A 12,237-nucleotide genomic window follows, 5' to 3' on the forward strand; every position below is an offset into this window, starting at 1 on the left:
TCAAATGCGACCAAAATTATGATGATCGGGATAATAGTTTGGATGTTATAGCCAAAATAAGCACATATTTGGGTGACAAAAAATAAATTTGTGTTTGAAATAAAAATAGGTAAAAAAACTTTTTAAGTTAAACGGTTTTATGTTAAACATACATTGCAATGTTTAAGATAAATGTACTAAAAACCAAAAAATAATAAAATAGATACAGTCGTGGGAATTATAAACATATGCATAGACTAGACTAAAATTAAACCGTGGGGCACGTCAATTGTCTACAATCGTTGATTAAAATGTTTGTTTTGTAATGTTACACTATAATTAGGCAGTTGTTCAACCGACAACGATGGACGTGTGATAAGTAGGGATAGAATGTGGAAACAAGCTAGCAAGCTCGATTATAAGCGAGTTTTAGGGTTTCATAGTGGTGAGCGAGTAGTACTTTGTCGAATAAAGACAAACTACGAGTACTTTGTCGAATAAAGACAAACTACGAGCAGTGAAACGCTTCCTCGCCAGGCAGCAGTGTGAATGTCCAACGATAAACTAGTTGAAACATCTCTTTTATTTACATGGAGTGTATAACTATTGGAATTTCCATGAGCAAGAAATAGTAAGTAATTTCCTCACTGTCTGCGGGCCAACTGCCTAACGACGAATTAAACGATTCATCTATCGCACATTAAGTCGATAATTTGTAGACAATTGACGCGCCCCACGGTTTTATTTTAGTCTAGTCTATGCATATGTTTATAATTCCCACGACTGTATCTATTTTATTATTTTTTGGTTTTTAGTACATTTATCTTAAACATTGCAATGTATGTTTAACATAAAACCGTTTAACTTAAAAAGTTTTTTTACCTATTTTTATTTTCTAGTTTTTAGTTTTTATTTCGCATTCTGTTTAATTCGTTTAGTGCTTCATTATTGCAAGGTTTCTTGCCCGTTAGTTTATTGCAGTCCAACTCCTCTATACGTAGTCCCTGCAAAGATCTTACTCTACTAAGAGCCACGTAGGCTTGACCTTCTTCAAACAGTTTCGCACCTAAGTATACGACTGCGTGATCCACAGTGCTGCCCTGCATTTTATGTATAGTAGAAGCCCATGATAGTATTAAAGGCAACATTCTTCTCTCAGCCGTCCCGTAATTGTACTTAGCTGGAAACTGTATGGCTTTCGGGTGTATAAGATGTACTGTATAGTACACTGTATTCTTCTTGTCAAGCCCTTTTATTTGATACCCATATTGGTGGGATTGATAAAAAATTGTTATCAGCCATGTGGTAGCGGCGGCCATCTTAGATTTCAATTTTGCATAGTAAATTGTATTCTACTTGTTGAGACCTTTCATTTGATACCCATTTTGAGGGGATTGATAAAACCAAAGTTATACGCCATTTTGTAGAGGCCGCCATCTTAGATTTTAACTTTATATAGTACATTGTATTCTACTGGTTGAGCACTTTCATTTGACACCCATATTGATGGGATTGATAAAACCTACGTTATCCGTCATTTTGTAGCGGCCGCCATCTTGGATTTCAATTTTTTATAGCATATTGTATTCTGCTTGTTGAGCCCTTTCATTTGATACCCATATTGATGGGATTGATAAAACCTACGTTATCCGCCATTTTGTAGCGACCGCCATCTTGGATTTAAATTTTTTATAGTATATTGTATTCTTCTTGTTGAGCCCTTTCATTTGATACCCATATTGATGGGATTGATAAAACCTACGTTATCCGCCATTTTGTAGCGGCCGCCATCTTGGATTTCAATTTTTTATAGTATATTGTATTCTGCTTGTTGAGCCCTTTCATTTGATACCCATATTGATGGGATTGATAAAACCTACGTTATCCGCCATCTTGGATTTCAATTTTTTATAGTATATTGTATTCTGCTTGTTGAGCGCTTTCATTTGATACCCATATTGATGGGATTGATAAAACCTACGTTATCCGCCATTTTGTAGCGGCCGCCATCTTGGATTTCAATTTTTTTATAGTATATTGTTTTCTGCTTGCTGAGCACTTTCATTTGATACCCATATTGATGGGATTGATAAAACCTACGTTATCCGCCATATATTTCTCAAAATTTCATTTGGAGGCTAAGATGAAGCATCCACTGCATCTTAGTATACAATAACCTATTAAACGGACAATTTTTGTCCGATTCCGATTTCACTGTTCACCATGTAAATTTTATGCAAAATTTATTTCATCAAAATCTCAACATTTTTAAATGTAATCGAATAATCTATTAAACTGAACTTATTGTCCCTAATTAGCTTGCCGCCACTGTATATATCTATTTCAAGGCGGTCAATGAAAAACCATGGATGTAGCATCACACACTATATTTGAAATATGTGTAAATATGTACACGCAAAAAAAAACGGCCTCTCTAATATATGTCCCAAACATATTTTGCAGCAAACATATATATGTTTTCAACAGTCCCAAACATAAAATATATTTGGGTCCGCAAACAAATATATGTTTGGGTGGAAACAAATATATGTTTGGGTGCAAACATATATATGTTTGGGTGCAAAGATATTTATGTTTGGGTGCAAAGATATATATGTTTGGGTGCAAAGATATATATGTTTGGGTGCAAACAAAGATATGTTTGGGTGCAAAGAATTTTATGTTTGGGTGCAAACATTTTATATGTTTGGGTGCAAAAAAATACAAACCCAAAAGGCACAAAAAAACAAACACATGCACCAGTGGGCGCTTCCTGAGAGCATGGGAGCGTAAAATTCAATGTAATACACTTTGAAATGTGTGCTCACTTGCTCTCAGTAAGAACTCACTGGCTATCGCTATAGTATACACACAAATGTGTGGTTTTTTATTAAAAGGCAAAAGAACAACAAACACAAAGGTACATACAAAATTCCAAAGAAAAACATAACACACTTTAATAAAAGAAAAACTGATTGAAATAATTTGTAAATAGTCACACTTTTAAAAAGGAAAAATATATAGAAACGTAGTTGAACGCTTCTCCTTAGTTGTGAAATAAAAAAAATTGTCCTCATAGTTGAAATCATCAGCGGGGAATCGGCATCTAGAATCAAATGATTATGTAATGTAATAAATAAATATGGATATGCCATATTTCAAATACACATAAGTTTGTATGTAATTACCAATATTAAATGCGATTTCTTCCTTGTCCAATAAAATAATTCCATTCAACTTTCCGATTCAATTACAAAATGTATTGGGCATTTAATTTACTAAGAAAACACAAAACACTGATTTCTTTAAGAAAACACAAAACACTGATTTATTCACTCGCTTTACCGTCTTGACTCTACAAAGGCAACTAAAACACTGAAGAAAGAAAAAAAATATAATTCATATCATTTCTTCTTTTCTTCTTCGCTTGCGTTGGTTAACAACAACAAAACAAGAAACACACGAGTTTGACGCATACACGCCACCAAAGCCCCCTTCGCTTCTACGTCTTCTATTATACAATACACACAACTCTTTATTATAAACAGCATTCCACAGCCGCGAGAGCACTGTTATTACTCTCGTTGACAAACATCCTCTCTCCACCCATGAAAAAAATGTTCTAACATAAAAAATATGTTTTACCCAAACATATCAAATTGAGATATGTTGCAAAATGTTGCAAACATATATTTGTTTGGACCCAAACATATTATGTTTGGATCCAAACATATATTTGTTTGCCACCGGTCCCAAACATATATTTGTTTGGATCCAAACATATTTCTAACATAAATTTTTCTGCGTGTATAAATGAAATACATATGTATGAAGAAATAATTCAGATTTCATTGGAAGTTCCTCTGAAAAAAAAATTGAAAATATTTCTTACAAAACTTTTTAATGATGTACATTTTCTGTTTAGAAACCTAAGGGGAGATCCCCACTTTTAAAGCCCAAAAAAGACAATTTTTTCATGAATTTTTTCCAGAAAAAGTACTACATTTTTTTGGTAAATTTTTCTTTCTTCTGAAAGAGCACATCTTAATCTAGTGTCTGATTTTTTTTTGTTGACAAATACTATGAGGTGTTGTGGCAAATGCCGTCCACGAATTCCCTTTTTTGTAAGGGCGTTTTGCGGTGTCAACTCTGGCTCGAAAACTTATAAACAGATCGTCATATATTTTGTGAGCTTATTTAGAACATAAAGATCTAGTCCTACATCGATCGATTTTTCAAAAAAAATATTAGATTTTACTGAAATGGTGGACCCAAAAACTCAAAATATTAAGTTTTGGCTTACAAAACTGACGATTTCTGATCATAAAATGGGCAAATAAATTAAAACTGAAATGGTAGACCAATTTACTCAAATTTTAATTTTTGGCTTAAAAACACTGACGATTTCTAGTCATAGAACGGGCAAAAAAAGTTTAAAAATAAAATTGATAGATGAAGGACTAGATTTTTATGTCCTTGATAACCCCACAAAATTGTATGACAATCGGTTCATTAGTTTTCGAGCTAGAGTTGGCACCGGTTTTAAAATGTAATTTCGAGAAAAACAAGTTTTTAGTTTCTATGCTACATACAAAACATAATTCATTTTTCCCTTCCAAACCTCATATTGCTCCGATCGACTTGAAATTTTTACCACATTTAGATATTGATAGAACAGAACTATGTATGTACATTAGGGTGGGGCGATTTGTGTGGAAGGAAAAAAACCTTAATGAGCCCTTCGCGTTTCTGATTCCTGGGATTGAACTGAGCAAAAAAGTCCACTGGACCATATATCTACCGTGAAAATCGAGCCTCCCGATTTTGACTTTAAGTTTTTTATTGCCCTTTTTCGGATATTTTGGCATATAACAGCCAAACCATTGAGATTTTCGATCCAACACAAAGACAAACATTGTAGCCAAGACAGTAATTGAAAACTCTCTGATACATCGCAAAAGCATTGGAACGCTCCTTCAGGCAGTTTTGGCCTTAAGAATGTGCAAACTTTTCGGAAAATGTCGATCAATGACATTGTGCTACAAAATTTGACCCGAAAAATATTCAAGTGTTCTGATGCAAACTTATATCGTGTTGGGATCCATGACAACTACAATGCCTTTAGTTCGTTTGGATCACTTCGTTTTATTTATTTATAACGGTAAAAGTAGTGAAAATCTGGGTTTCTTACAGTTTCAAATTTAAACGGACATATCTTCTTTTTTTCACAACGGATTTCTAGTGATCCTTCTTCCTTTCAAAGGGATGAATAATATCTTTAGAACAAGTTATTATTTGTTTAAATCGGTTAACAAATGGCTAAGTTATAGTGGTTTAAGTCTGAAAACCCCCACAAAAAAACTATAACTGAATTTCTCATAATTTTGAAAATAATTATTTAACAAAACAAAAAAACATTATATTTTTGAAAATTGTGAGAAATTCAGTTATAATTTTTTTGTGGGAGTTTTCAAACTTAAACCACCATAACTTAGCCATTTGTTAACCGATTTAAACAAATAATAACTTGTTCTAAAATAATAACTTGTTTGAAAGGAAGAAGGATCACTAGAAATCCGTTGTGAAAAAAAGAAGATATGTCCGTTTAAATTTGAAAATGTAAGAAACCCAGATTTTCACTACTTTTACCGTTATAAATAAATAAAACGAAGTGATCCAAACGAACTAAAGGCATTGTAGTTGTCATGGATCCCAACACGATATAAGTTTGCATCAGAACACTTGAATATTTTTCGGGTCAAATTTTGTAGCACAATGTCATTGATCGACATTTTCCGAAAAGTTTGCACATTCTTAAGGCCAAAACTGCCTGAAGGAGCGTTCCAATGCTTTTGCGATGTATCAGAGAGTTTTCAATTACAGTCTTGGCTACAATGTTTGTCTTTGTGTTGGATCGAAAATCTCAATGGTTTGGCTGTTATATGCCAAAATATCCGAAAAACGTCAATAAAAACTTAAATTCAAAATCGGGAGGCTCGATTTTCACGGTAGATATATGGTCCAGTGGACTTTTTTGCTCAGTTCAATCCCAGGAATCAGAAACGCGAAGGGCCCATGAAGGTTTTCAAATCGCCCCAGCCTAATGTACATACCGGTCAATATTTTTTGTATATTGTATATTGTACTTTTTTTTTTTTGAAGATTACATTAAACGTAAATGAATAAAAGAAACAATACTGATATGCTTAATCAAAAAAGCAAAGCCAATATATGTAGTTATTAAATATTTGACTTTTACTCATTTTTACATTTATATATGTAAGTTATTTAATTGACACAAAAAATCATAAAATATTATCGATTTTCTTTGCAGATCATAAAATAAAATGGTTGTGAAAATGTAAGTATAAATGTGTGTACATATTTTATATATCAAAAAATCTCACTTTTTGTTTAAAATATATTTAGTGACGATTTTCAATTACACATTAAGATAATATCACAATATATGCACATAAACAATGATGACGGGATAAGTGCCTATTTAAATTCAATTAATACAGTCAGAAGAAAGATAAGAGGAAAGGATGTCTGAGCGCTTTTTGAAGAAACAACATGGAATATATGCATATACATATGTAATTTGTTTGAAAATTTATTAAATTTAGTATACCCATGTAAATCTTAAAATAAGACGAAAAAATTAAACAGTGTGTAATTACTTTCTTCTGCGACCATGTGATGATACCCCTGTAAATTAACTTTACACAGATCAAAATTCCAAAAATTTTCGGATTCCACACGCGTTATGTTTTTTATCAAGCTTAAAACACAATTTGATAGGATTTGTATTGGAAGCGGTGAAATAAGTCGTAAGGAGAGACAAAATAAAATAATTAGAGTCACATTTAGAAATCATTAAATATCAGTGTACTTGGTACTGGTTTATATCACTACTGGTCTTCTATCAAACAGAGATATTGTTAATCTAATAATATAATATCTTTATAAATAAAAATCAAATGTCGTTCGTTGGTAATTGCATCAGTTGAGAAAGACTGGGCCGATTTAGGTAATTTAGGTAGTTTGTCATGACCCAACTTAGGTGTAACAAGTAAAAAGGTATCAGTCGGCTTTGCCGACAGAGATATACCCTCAGTCTGTGTGGATTGAAATACTTTTTTCCCAAAAAAATTATGGATTTAGGGGCGTTTTCAAAATTTTGGGCGTATGAACCGACAAAAGTATGGATAGGATTAAAGCTCAATAAGTTGCGGGGATATCGATAGATAGATATCACACTAGCCTACGAAAAACATAATATTGCTATAAACAGAGCCATTAGAAAAACCTTCGGTAAAAATGTCCAAAGGTTCGTCGAACAGACCTTTAACCACACAAAAATTTTGAACATTTGTGTGGGTGGCCCCACAAGGATTGGACAGATAGGGCCCAAATTTGAACATAAATTAAGTTACGACAATTTTTAAAGATTCAAAGTTTGGACCAAATCGGTTGCTACGTCTATGAGAAATCGCGCGTACCATTTTAGCGAATATTTTCGAACTTTTGTGGGGGAGGTACCGGAAGGAGTGGACCTATAAGCACCACCTTCGAATTTCATCTAATATTCGAAGAAATATTATGATATCCAAAGTGTGGACGAACGCAGTATTCGGTTCGAGCTCTTCAGCCACCACATATGGTGCCATTAGGGGTTTTTTTACAACTTTCGGGCTGTTTTCTCAAGAAGTTGGACTTGCCCTTGAAAAACTTCTACTGTCGTAATTGAGGCAGCGAATGCAAGTTGCTTCAGTACAAATCAAAATGATTCGAGAACAGGTCTTTAAGTGAATTTATCCGAAATTTTGTGTGGGAGCTACCCGAAGCAGTGGACAAATATAGTCCGTATTCGAACCTGATCTATATCTGGTAGATATATTAGGATGTGTAAAGTATGGACCAAATCGGTCACTCCCATCAAGAATTATCGTGCGGACACTTTTTCCGAACATTTTTGAACATTTGTGGGGGAGCTACCGGAAAGAGTGGGCCGATATGGCTTATCTTCGAACTTAAACTAAGTTTGCACAAAATATTACGAAGGCCACCTATTGGACCGCATCGGCAGATCCGTTCGAGAGTTATCTTGCGCTCCAACCACTACGTACGGTGCCATAGGGGTTTTTTGTACGTTTCAGGCCATTTTCTCAGGAAGTATTGACTTGCCCCTGATGTAACTTATACCATCGTATGGGGGGCAGTGAGTACAAGTTCTTACAACACAAATCAAAACGATTCGAGAGCAGGTCCTAAACTGAACTTTTCCGAAATTTTGTGTGGGAGGCACCCGAAGGCGTGGACCGATTAAGTCCATGTTGGAACCTCATCTAACTTTGGTAGAAATTTCAAGATGTGCAAAGTATGGACCAAATCGGTTACTCCCTTCAAGAGTTATCGTGCGCACAAATTTTCCGAACATTTTCGAACTTTTGTGGGGGAGGTACCGGAAGGAGTGGACCGATATAACCCATCTTCGAACTAGAACTAAGTTTGGACAAAATATTGCGAAAGCCAAATTTTGGACCAAATCGGTTCATCCGTTCGAGAGTTATCGTGCGCACCAGCCAGCCAGTCAGACGGACGGACATTGCTAAATCGACTCCAAATTGTCTGAAACACATTTCGTCCAAACATACTTGGGGTCTAAAACCATTGTTTCGATGAGGCACATTTTGCCCGTATGAAAGTGTATATACTTTTCCTTAAATTGTCAGGGAATGTACAGGGATGGCCCCCGGTGAAAATAGACTACAGATTTTGTTGAATTTTTTAAAAAATGCTATATCCTAATAAATGAAACTCAAATGTCGTTCGTTGGTAATTGCATCACTTGAGAACGGCTGGACAGAATAAGATATTTTTTTAAATGTTTGTCATAGCTCAACTTAGGTTTTTATGGAAAGAAAAATTGACCACGCCCACTTTTTATACCCTCAGCCTTTAGGCTAGAAAGGGTATATACACTTTCATACGGGCAAAATGTGCCTCATCGAAATAATAGTTTTAGACCCCAAGTATGTTTGGACGAAATGTGTTTCAAACAATTTGGAGTTGATTTAGCAATGTCCGTCCGTCTGTCTGTCTGGCTGGCTGGTGCGCACGATAACTCTCGAACGGATGAACCGATTCGGTTCAAATTTTGGCTTTCGTAATATTTTGTCCAAACATAGTATAAGTTCGAAGATGAGCTATATCGGTCGACTCCTTCCGATACCTCCCCCACAAAAGTTCCAAAATGTTCGGAAAATTTGCGGGCATGATAACTCTTGAAGGGAGTAACCGATTTGGTCCATACTTTGCACATCGTGAAATTTCTACCAGACTTAGATAAGGTTCCAATATGGACTCAATCGCCCCACTCCTTCGGGTACCTCCCACACAAAATTTCGGATAAGTTCAGTTTAGGACCTGCTCTCGAATCGCTTTGGTTTTGGTTGCAACAACTTGTATTCACTTTCCCCTACACAACGGTACAAATTTCATCAGGGGCAAGTCCATACTTCCTGAGAAAATGGCCGGAAAGTTGCAAAAAGCCCCTATGACACCTTGTGTAGTGGTTGGAGCGCAAGATAACTCTCGCACGGATCTGTCGATTCGGTCCAAAATTTGGCCTTCGTAATATTTTATCAAAACATAGTTTAAATTCGAATATGGGCTATATCGGTCCACTCCTTCAGGTACCTCCCCCACAAAACTTCAAAAATGTTCGGAAAATTTTTCTCACACAAAATTTCGGATAAGTTCACTTTAAGGCCTGCTCTCGAATCACTTTGATTTTTGTTGAAGCGATTTGCATTCGATACCTCCATTACGACGGTAACAGTTTTTTCAGGGGCAAGTCCATATTTCTTGGGAAAACAGCCCGAAAGGTGTTTAAAACCCCTATGTCACCATATGTGGCGGTCGAACTGTTCAACCGATTTGGTCCAACATTTGGTCTTCGTCATATTATATCCAGTTAGTTTCATGAGCAATACCGGTCCACAACTTTCGGTATTTCTCCCTAATATTTAAAAAAATTCACTAAAATGCTAGGATGATATCACTTGAATGGGGCAACCAATTTGGTCCAAACTTTGGATATTTGGAATATTTTACAAAATTTAGTTTAACTTTTAAAATGGCCCATAGCGGTCCTCCCTAAGGGTACCTGCCCTACAAAAGTTCAACATTTGTGTCTTAGTGCAGTTAATTCCTAATCCACATTTTTGTCGGCAAGTTCAAATGTCCAAAAATGGCCACAAAATTCTGAAGAGGCCTTAAATACATTCGATCGGGCAAGTTTCGCTTCACATTGGCTGAGGGTATATATCTGTCGGCAAAGCCGACTGACACTTTTTTACTTGTTTAATATGTTATATGTACAAAACTACTGAACCCATTTTGAAAATTCCAGGAATGTATAGGAACGACCCCCTGCATATTTTGTTGAATATTTAAAAAACGCTGCATTTGCAATGATAACGAATGAATCTGTTTGAAAATTTACGAATTAATCTAGAATCTAGGTGCTTCCTTGAGGCCTAAAGACCCGACCACGCCTCCTTTTTTAAATATGTTTTATCTCCAAAACTACTAAACCGACTCCCATGAAATTTGTAACAAATTGTCATGGTCTACCGTGGTAATGTATATTTTATGAATTTCGAAGGAAGTGGGATACCTTCCCCACGCCTTTCTTTTAAACGTTGTATGTATATGCCAAACTTATGATTATATGGGTTTTATCATTAACTTAGGAGATAATGGGGTTGTGTCTCCGACCCTAGGTACATATTTGGAGCCAAAATACCGAACAACGCCCACTTTTTTAAATATGTTATATCTTCATAACTGATCACCACACCCACTCCTTTTAATACATTATTTTTCCAAAACTACTGAACCTAATCTCATGTTTGATGGACCAAACACGCAATCCTAGCAAAAATACTCATTACAAAACCACTTATTATCCCATTATTTTAACAAGGACATATCGCGCCTAATAAGTGGTATTTCTTAGCTAGTAATAAAATCAAGTAGTTACGACTTTTAGTTACTAATACTAAATATGCGCGACATGCCCCTGCAGAAATTATGTGTTAGTAAAGGGGTATTGTAATGTGTATGTTTGCTGGGATGTACATATATCCAATTTCCATGAAATTAGAAATGTTTGACGGAATTTGATCTAGAAATATATTTACCAAAATGCATTAAAATAGGTCTAAATTTGATATAGCTCCCATATACATACATATATAAAAAGTTAATAAAAGTATCCAACAAAAAATCATTACCAAATAATTAGTTAGTACTTTTTGGTAGTCGTAACTACTTACAAAACACCCTACTAACCCATTTTTTACACAGGCATGTCGCACTAAATAACTAGTTATTCTCCGGCCACTAGAAGCTGAAAAATAAGCAATGATTGTTTTTTATTCTATTCTGTTTCGTTTTGCTCTCTACTGGATATGATCATGAGAATTTCTAATTTGTAGCCAAAGGTACTACACACTGTGTCATGCGTACGAATATAAAGGATTGTTTAACCGCTTACATGTGCACCACCAACTGTACGTTATTTTGTTAACAAAAAACTCGCTTGCTGACAGTGGGCGTTGAACACACAACCCTCGCATTAATCATTACTTAGTTATGACTAAAGTAGGTAGTTTAGCCTTGCAATTTTTTTTTAAGAAATAACCCATTATTTTTCAGCCTACTGGTAATGCAAAAAGTAGATTTTTTACATTACTTGGTAATGGGTAATACGGTTCATGTGTCTCCCAAATGTTTTGATTAGAATAATATAAAGTTTAGGTTAATTTTAGGTCCATTATTTCGAACTTTTACTAACGTTTAAGACCCACATAGAGGCGTAGAGTACAGAAATGTAACATTTACATAAGAATCTTATGTTTCTTCAATTGAATTCAAATTATTTATGTTTCGGTTGTGTTGCAATTTTAATGTGTGTAGCATTCCATTTCGTTAGTATGACATTACGATGAAATATAATTACCAACTTTTGCAAAATATTTTACGTGACACCGCAGATGTGTAAACGAAACTACGTGCTTAGCCACTTTCAGAAAAATTAAATATGAATGTGAATTGTAACGCCGTGAAACGCACTCTGGAAAAATCAAACTTGAATGATTTTAATTTGACGCGTTGTTTTTGGCGACAAATCGACAGACATCAAGTACGCCAGGCTATAAGTTTGGTCTCTAAATGTTCTGATTG

The 12,237-nt window shown here is 35.0% G+C and overlaps 1 protein-coding gene across 1 annotated transcript in view; it reads left to right on the plus strand.

The window, feature by feature from the left end:
• Window positions 1-12,237, plus strand: part of LOC141405235 (uncharacterized) — a 206,862-nt gene that overhangs the window by 127,827 nt on the left and 66,798 nt on the right. The window contains exon 5 of the mRNA XM_073989332.1: window positions 6,314-6,340. The gene's annotated coding sequence lies outside the window, so the exon portion shown is untranslated. The remainder of the gene's footprint in view (window positions 1-6,313; window positions 6,341-12,237) is intronic.

The sequence above is a fragment of the Musca autumnalis genome, unplaced genomic scaffold (genome assembly GCF_047663935.1).
Source record: "Musca autumnalis isolate F117 unplaced genomic scaffold, ASM4766393v1 scaffold_5, whole genome shotgun sequence".
In the NCBI taxonomy this organism is placed as follows: Eukaryota; Metazoa; Arthropoda; class Insecta; order Diptera; family Muscidae; genus Musca; species Musca autumnalis.